Raw genomic sequence first — 6,588 nt, 5'->3', positions numbered from 1 at the left:
GAGAAGTCTGGGCATCTTTGTGTTCCGCAAACTCTCCGGGTGATCATCTCTGACCGCAGGTGGAGGACCACTAGTGGACAGCAGCCATGACGGCACTTGAACAAAGCCAGTTATGTCTTAAAGGAAAGAACTCGGGGGTGGGGTGTAGTGGCCATCAAAAGTCCACCTTTGGAGGAGCAGTGCCCCTTGGGGAGGAGGAGTGTAGGGCAGAAAGGACTGGCAGGGAGACCCCAGACACACGTCCTGAAGGCTGACCCAGATGACAGAATGGCGGTGGCGGAATGATAGATTAATATGAATGATGTCAAGGTTCCCAGCTGTCATCTGCCTGGGAAGATTTTATTTATTTATTCCAGTTTCTAAAGAGGGGCTTTTTGCTAGCATGCCTTGAGATTTAGGTGTAAAATTTAAAGCACTAATTAAAATACATAAAACATGGCATGGAGCAATTAGAGTGGCAGGAAGAGGCATAGAGAAGCCTCATCAGTCCTGAGTGTTTGCGAGTGGGAAGAGCCCAGTGTCCTAGGAAGTCAGTGCCTTGCCCCAGACGTTGAAGGTCAGGAGTGAAGAGGTTGTGGGTGAAGAGAGATCAAGAGATGAGAAAGATTTCTGGATGCCTTTCCAGGCCCCTGAGACCAGCTGGTGCTACCTGAAGAGAGGTTCCAAGCTCTTCACCTGTGTCTTTGTGATAAAAGCCCTCTACTTAAGCTAACTCGGTGGGTTTCTGATCCTTACAGTGAGTTTTTCTTTAAAATACTTGCCCCTACTTCCCTGTCAAGTTTTTAGGATCAAATCAGATCATGTATTTGAAAGCGCTCAGTGACCTGGAAGGAACTGTAGCAATTAGGAAATATCTGGAAAACAGTTCTAAGCTTAAATGTAATCAATGGATTGCTGCAAGGAGAACTCAGAGGCAGGAGGACTTACTGTGGGGAGAGTTTAATTAAGGGAGCTCTACAGAGGCAGTGGTTGTGCACAGAGATCTGTGGAAGGTGTGTGATACAGATGGCAAGAGAGAGAAGGAAGACCTGCAGGCAGGGGAAACAGCATAAGCAACAGTGTAAAGAATTGTAGGGTCAGGGGATGGCAAGCGGGCTGCTGGGGCTGCCTGCTAGCAGGGATAGATTGGGGAATTCCAGTGAGTGGCTGCTTTCTGTATATACTGGGCACTAGGAAGCGGGAGACCTGGATTCGATCCCTGGGTTGGGAAGATCCCCTGGAGGAGGGCATGGCAACCTGCTCCAGTGTTCTTGTCTGGAGAATCCCCATGGACAGAGGAACCTGGCAGCCTGCAGTCTATGGGGTTACAAAGGACTGGACACAACTGAGCGACTAAGTGCAGCACACAGAACGCCTTTGGAGGTTAAAGCAAAAGGAATCTGATGGATTGGTTGGAGGCAGGACGGGAAATATTAATTAAGAAGTCAGTGTAGTTTCAGGGAGGGCTTCCCAGGTGGCTTCCTGGGTTGGGAAGATCCCCCGGAGAAGGAAATGGCAGCCCACTCCATTATTCTTGCCTGGGAAATTCCAGGGACAGAGGAGCCTGGAGGGCTACAGTCCATGGGGTCGCACGAGAGTCGAACATGACTTAGCACACATGCACTGTCATTCCAGGGAGTCTGGAAAAGCATTCCGAAAGAGAGATTTCGTGAATGGAGAGAACCAAAATTAGGCCACAGGCTGGACATGGGGCACTCATTCATTCGTTCAACAAGGTCTGATGAGTACCTACTATGCCGAACATGTTCCAAGCAGATGTGATTCAGAGGAAGTGAAACAGGTGTGGTTCCTGCCCTGCTGCAGCCTGGTTAGGCGGATGGACATTAATGCAGCAATGATACTAATCATTAAGTGATTACAAATGGTGAGAAGAACCTACTACAGGGCTTGACCAAATCGGGGAAAGGATGGAGGTGCATTAGGCAAGGCGTCCCAGAGGAAGTGAGTCTTTCCCTAAGACGCAAAGTTTAAGTAGTTTTCTAAGTGAAGAGTAAGTTGAGACACTCTTCAAGTTATGAGAACAGAAGCCTGGAAGTGGCTGGAACACAGAGAGAGCTAGGACTGGGGGATGCCTTCGTGAGGGAAGGGTCTGGGAAGGTGGTGGGGCCTTCAGGGCTTGTACGAAAGAAAGATTTTGGTCTTGATCCTAAAACAGTAGGAAGCCACAGGAGCATGGGAGTAGGGAGGAACGTGATTGGATTTATGATTTTTGAAGTTTGCTCTCCATGAAATGTGGGAAACAGCTAGGAGTGGGTCAGAAGAGAATTCTGGGAAGCCAGTTAAGAGGCTTCGGCTGCAAGCACTGGAAACCAACCCTGATTATCTCAGGCACAAACAGGCTGATTGGAACTAACTAGGGGACTCATGGGCTTCCCTAGTGGCTCAGCTGGTAAAGAACCCACCTGCCAATGCAGGAGGCACAAGAGACTTGGGTTTGATCTCTGGGTTGGGAAGATCCCCTGGAGAAGGAAATGGCAACCGACTCCAGTATTCTTACCTGGAGAAGCCCATGGACAGAGGATCCTGGAGGGCTACAGTCCATGGGGTTGCAAAGAGTTGGACACAGCTGAGTGTACAGGTGCATGCATGTGTAATCAGATGATAAAGGGACTCAGAACTGAGAAGGCTCTGGGAACCTTGGTGACTAAGCTCCTAAGACTCCCCTTCTCATTCTGTCCTCAGGGCTTTCACCCACAGGGGACATGATTGACAGCTACTTTGGTCTTATCTTTACATTTACTACCAGAAAAAAAGAGAAAATTCAAGGAAGGTTCTGATTGGGTGACTTGTATGCATGGGGGGTCTAATTTTTGTGACTTGGAGACACACTGGAGGGACTCCTAGGGTTAACAACCTCACAAAAAGCAGATGGAGTCTGGAAAGAGCAACCCCCTAAAGGCAGTGTTGAAGGACAGAGGGATTTGCTGCCAGAAAATGGCAGAAGGGAGGCGGTAGGACTCAAGGGAAATGGATCCTTAATGCAGACGCTGTTGCAATAATCTAAATGGGGAGAAGCCCCAAGAATGGTTTTATCTTTGAAGGAGGATGGGAGGTAAAGAAATTTTTAAGCTACCACATGCCAGATATTTAGGGCATTTTCCTTATCTTCACAAGAGCCCAATGATCTAAGACTCATTTCACAGATGAGAAAGCTGAGGTTTGGGACAGGTAGGGCAGCTTACCTGAGATCACACAGGCATTGGGTGGCAGAGCTAAATTGATCCCAGGACTTTAGGGTAGATCCTCCCATGCTATCTTGTATCTCATGTGTAGTCTTCCTGGGAAGTAAATTTGGGAGAAGAAAATAAAATTGGGTGTTGACTCCATGGAACATGCACAGCGTTAGTCATTCAGTTGTGTCTGACTCTTTGTGACCCCATGGACTGTAGCCTGCCAGCTCCTCTGTCCATGGAATTCTCCAGGCAAGCATACTGGAGTGGGGAGCCACTCCTTTCTCCAGGGGATCTTCCCAACCCAGGGATCAAACCCGCGTCTCCTGCATTGCACGCAGATTCTTTACCATCTGAGCCACCAGGGAAGCCCCTCTAATCATGGGGACACCAACTAAAGAGATCAGCTTTGGAGACAGGTTGAAATCCAGACTGCCAGAGAGGATGACGGATCCAGGCCAGATGTGAAGGTGAGAAGGCACCCTTGCAGACCTCCAGACGCATGGGTCTCCCATTAACGTGGATCTCTGGGGGCCTTCTCTCTCAGTTCTCTTCCCTCCCCCCGGACATGCTTACCCAACTGGTCCACCTTTTGCTGGTCTTCTAATTAACAAAAGAGCCAATTGTTTGATTTTTTTCCAAATTCATATTTTAGGAAAGGAAGCAAGATGATTTTGCATAGGTTTGTCTGATTGCTGGATTAGCAGGCGCCTTCCAACTTCTTAATCCTTATTTAATTTCTAGATCAACCTGGTTCAGCTCAACAAAGCCTACACCCAGGAAATTCAGGAGAAAAGCTGCATTTTCAGGAGTTAAGCGCTAGCCTAGTATTGTACTCATTCTTCAATGTGACCAGATTGTGTCTGAGTCTGTAATGAGAGGGACAGGCTGACAAAGAAGTGAGCTACCAGGTACAAACCCGAAGAGCAGAGTCTGAATGTTGGAAATAATGCTTCGGAGAGATGGAGCAGGGCTGGGGCTTGGGAATGGAGCCAGGATGAGAGTGAGTGGATTAAGCGCCCCAAGACCAGGGAGCCTCGGGTTGAAGCAGAGACTCACATCATATCGAGGGTCCAGGCAGGAAAAAGAGGTCACATTCAAATTGGGTACTTTCAAGAGAGTTTAACAAATGGTCCATTTAGAGGTAAGGACAGGATTCAGAGAAACCAGAGTGGGCTAGTATCCGGGGTTATCCCCACTCCTAGATCTGAAGGGGCAGCAGGAGGTCAGAATCACCAGGACCCAGAGGCAGAGTGAGTTGTGTGGAGGACCACTGCCTGACAGGTGCTGTGACCCCACCCGGTGGGGCCCAAGAGATGAGCACCCCAGTCTCCCAACCCTGAACTCTCGCTGGTGTTATTCATTGACCAAAGCCCACTGGAAGCCCAGGAGCAGGGGGCCCCTTGAGGAGTTCCCCATAGAGCAGTCTCTTGGGGTGCAGACGGGGAGGCAGGGGTGAGAAAGAGAGGGGCAACAGGAGATGCCCACCTTGGCTCTCCATAGTCACGTTCTTGTCCTCTCTTGCTGAACATTTGGCTGTGGGCAGCGGAGAATGAGCGATGGGTGGGAGGGGTGGGGGCCAAGCTTTAGCCTCAGCCTTCGCTGTCTGAGCCTGGCCTCCCTCTTTTTGCCCTTTCCTGGCCGTGTCTCTATGCCCTTTCCTTCTCTCCTTACCTTCATCAAAGCTTGCTTGTCTCTCGGGGCTCATTAAGTAAGGGGAACTAGTCTGACAGACTGAACCTGGTTTGAACATATTTTCCCTTCATGTTCATACAGAGAAGAAGCAACACACAGACTGGGACCTGCCTCCGACCTCAGAAGAGTTTGGACGCAGCTCCTCTGAGGATGGGAAAAATCAACCTATTTCAGGTATATCAGGCCTGCCTCGCCTTGGCTCTCATCTTGTCCAGGCTCTGAGGAGCTGATGGAGCAGGGCAGCCTTTGCACATGCTCCTGTCACACTCTTAACTCATTCAGTTTGGTGGATTCTGGTCCTTCCCTGCCCCTTTCTTCCAGGAAGCCTTCCTTGATTACCCACCTGCATTGTTTGCCTCTGCTCTGCAAGCCCTCATCATTCACTAGTTCAGGTTATTCCTGGATGTGGCTCTGGCAGCACGTGTTACAGATTTCCCAGACTGCGATCATTCCCAAGGAGAGGCTCTTTGGAATCTCCCCTAGTTCTCCCTCTAGTATCTGTACCACCTCAGCCAATGTCTCTGGGACACGTGTGTGGTGAAGGGGAATGCAGAATCATCTTAGAATCATCTACACAGACTTCAGAGAAACGTTGCTGAGAAGTAACTTGTAATATGGGCTCTCCACGTGGCTCAGTGGTAAAGCATCCACCTGCACTGCACGAGATGTGAGTTCGATCCCTGGGTTGGGAAGATCCCCTGGAGAAGCAAATGGCAACCCACTCCAGTGTTCTTGCCTGGGAAACTCTGTGGACAGAGGAGCCTGGTGGGCTACAGTCCATAGTGTCTCAAAAGAGTAGGACACGACTTAGCAACTAAACAACAATGACAAGTAGTATATTCAGGGTCCCATGGTTCTGGGAACAGAGAGAGACCACTGAACCAGGGTCCCGTTCAGATTTTAGAAGCTGAGACTGTTAGACTTGGAAAGAAGCAAAGAAATCACCTAGCCCCTGAGTTGCACTAATTTTTAGCTGTTGCTGCTGCTAAGTCGCTTCAGTCGTGTCCGACTCTGTGCGACCGCATAGATGGCAGCCCACCAGGCTCCTCCTTTATTTTGCACAAGCATAATCTTTTATTTCCTACAAGCATTCCAATAGATCACAGACAAAGAGGAGCTGCTTTCATTGAAGAGATGTAGCAGTTGGAGCTCCAATCACACAGCCTTGGATGGTCCCGAGGCCCTGGAGAACCAAGAGCTCCTTGTGACACAGGCCAAAGCCCCCAGATTGCCCAACCCCGGTGTGAACACAGAGGCAACAGAGGGGGTGCCTCACCTGAGCAGGTTACTGGCAAAGGAGTGATGGGCGTTCCCAGGCTGGCAACATTCCTCCCCCAACCCTTGCTTCCTCTGAATGTCCCCACAAGGCACCACCCCGGGGTCAAGATCGTCTCCCTTGGTCATCTTTGGCTGGTCCTCTCCCTTGCCCGTCAGACGTGTTCCAGGAAGCCAGGTGTGGGGGTGCAGAGCACAGCCTGTGAAGCTGGGCCAGGCCAGTGGGCGGTGCTGGACACCCAGCATCTCTTCACTTACCCCAGCCCACTAAACCCCAATTGCCGAGCCATCCAGTTGCCAGCTGGCCTGGGGCTTTGAGGGTCACAGAGGGCCCAGGCCAGTTCCTCTCCTGTCCTCCAATGGGCCCTTTCCTTGCTCCCTCCTCCCGGGAGCTTCGTGGTGGCCTCTCTGCTCGGGTCCCTCTGCCCTCCCACCGCTCCTGTGTGCA

The 6,588-nt window shown here is 50.4% G+C and overlaps 1 long non-coding RNA gene across 1 annotated transcript; it reads left to right on the top strand.

Moving 5' to 3' along the window:
* Window positions 1-2,912: 2,912 nt before the first annotated feature.
* Window positions 2,913-5,323, top strand: LOC147346761 (uncharacterized). The gene is made up of 3 exons (XR_015152714.1): window positions 2,913-3,640; window positions 4,947-5,039; window positions 5,187-5,323. It is a non-coding gene; the product is annotated as an uncharacterized LOC147346761 (long non-coding RNA).
* Window positions 5,324-6,588: the final 1,265 nt, after the last annotated feature.

Source organism: Bos grunniens, chromosome 23 (assembly GCF_055505025.1).
Source record: "Bos grunniens cultivar Pamir isolate PY7600 chromosome 23, Bosgru_T2T1.0, whole genome shotgun sequence".
NCBI classification, from domain to species: Eukaryota; Metazoa; Chordata; class Mammalia; order Artiodactyla; family Bovidae; genus Bos; species Bos grunniens.
Note: the sequence above shows the minus strand (reverse complement) of the source record. Positions and strands in the feature narration are given on the sequence as shown.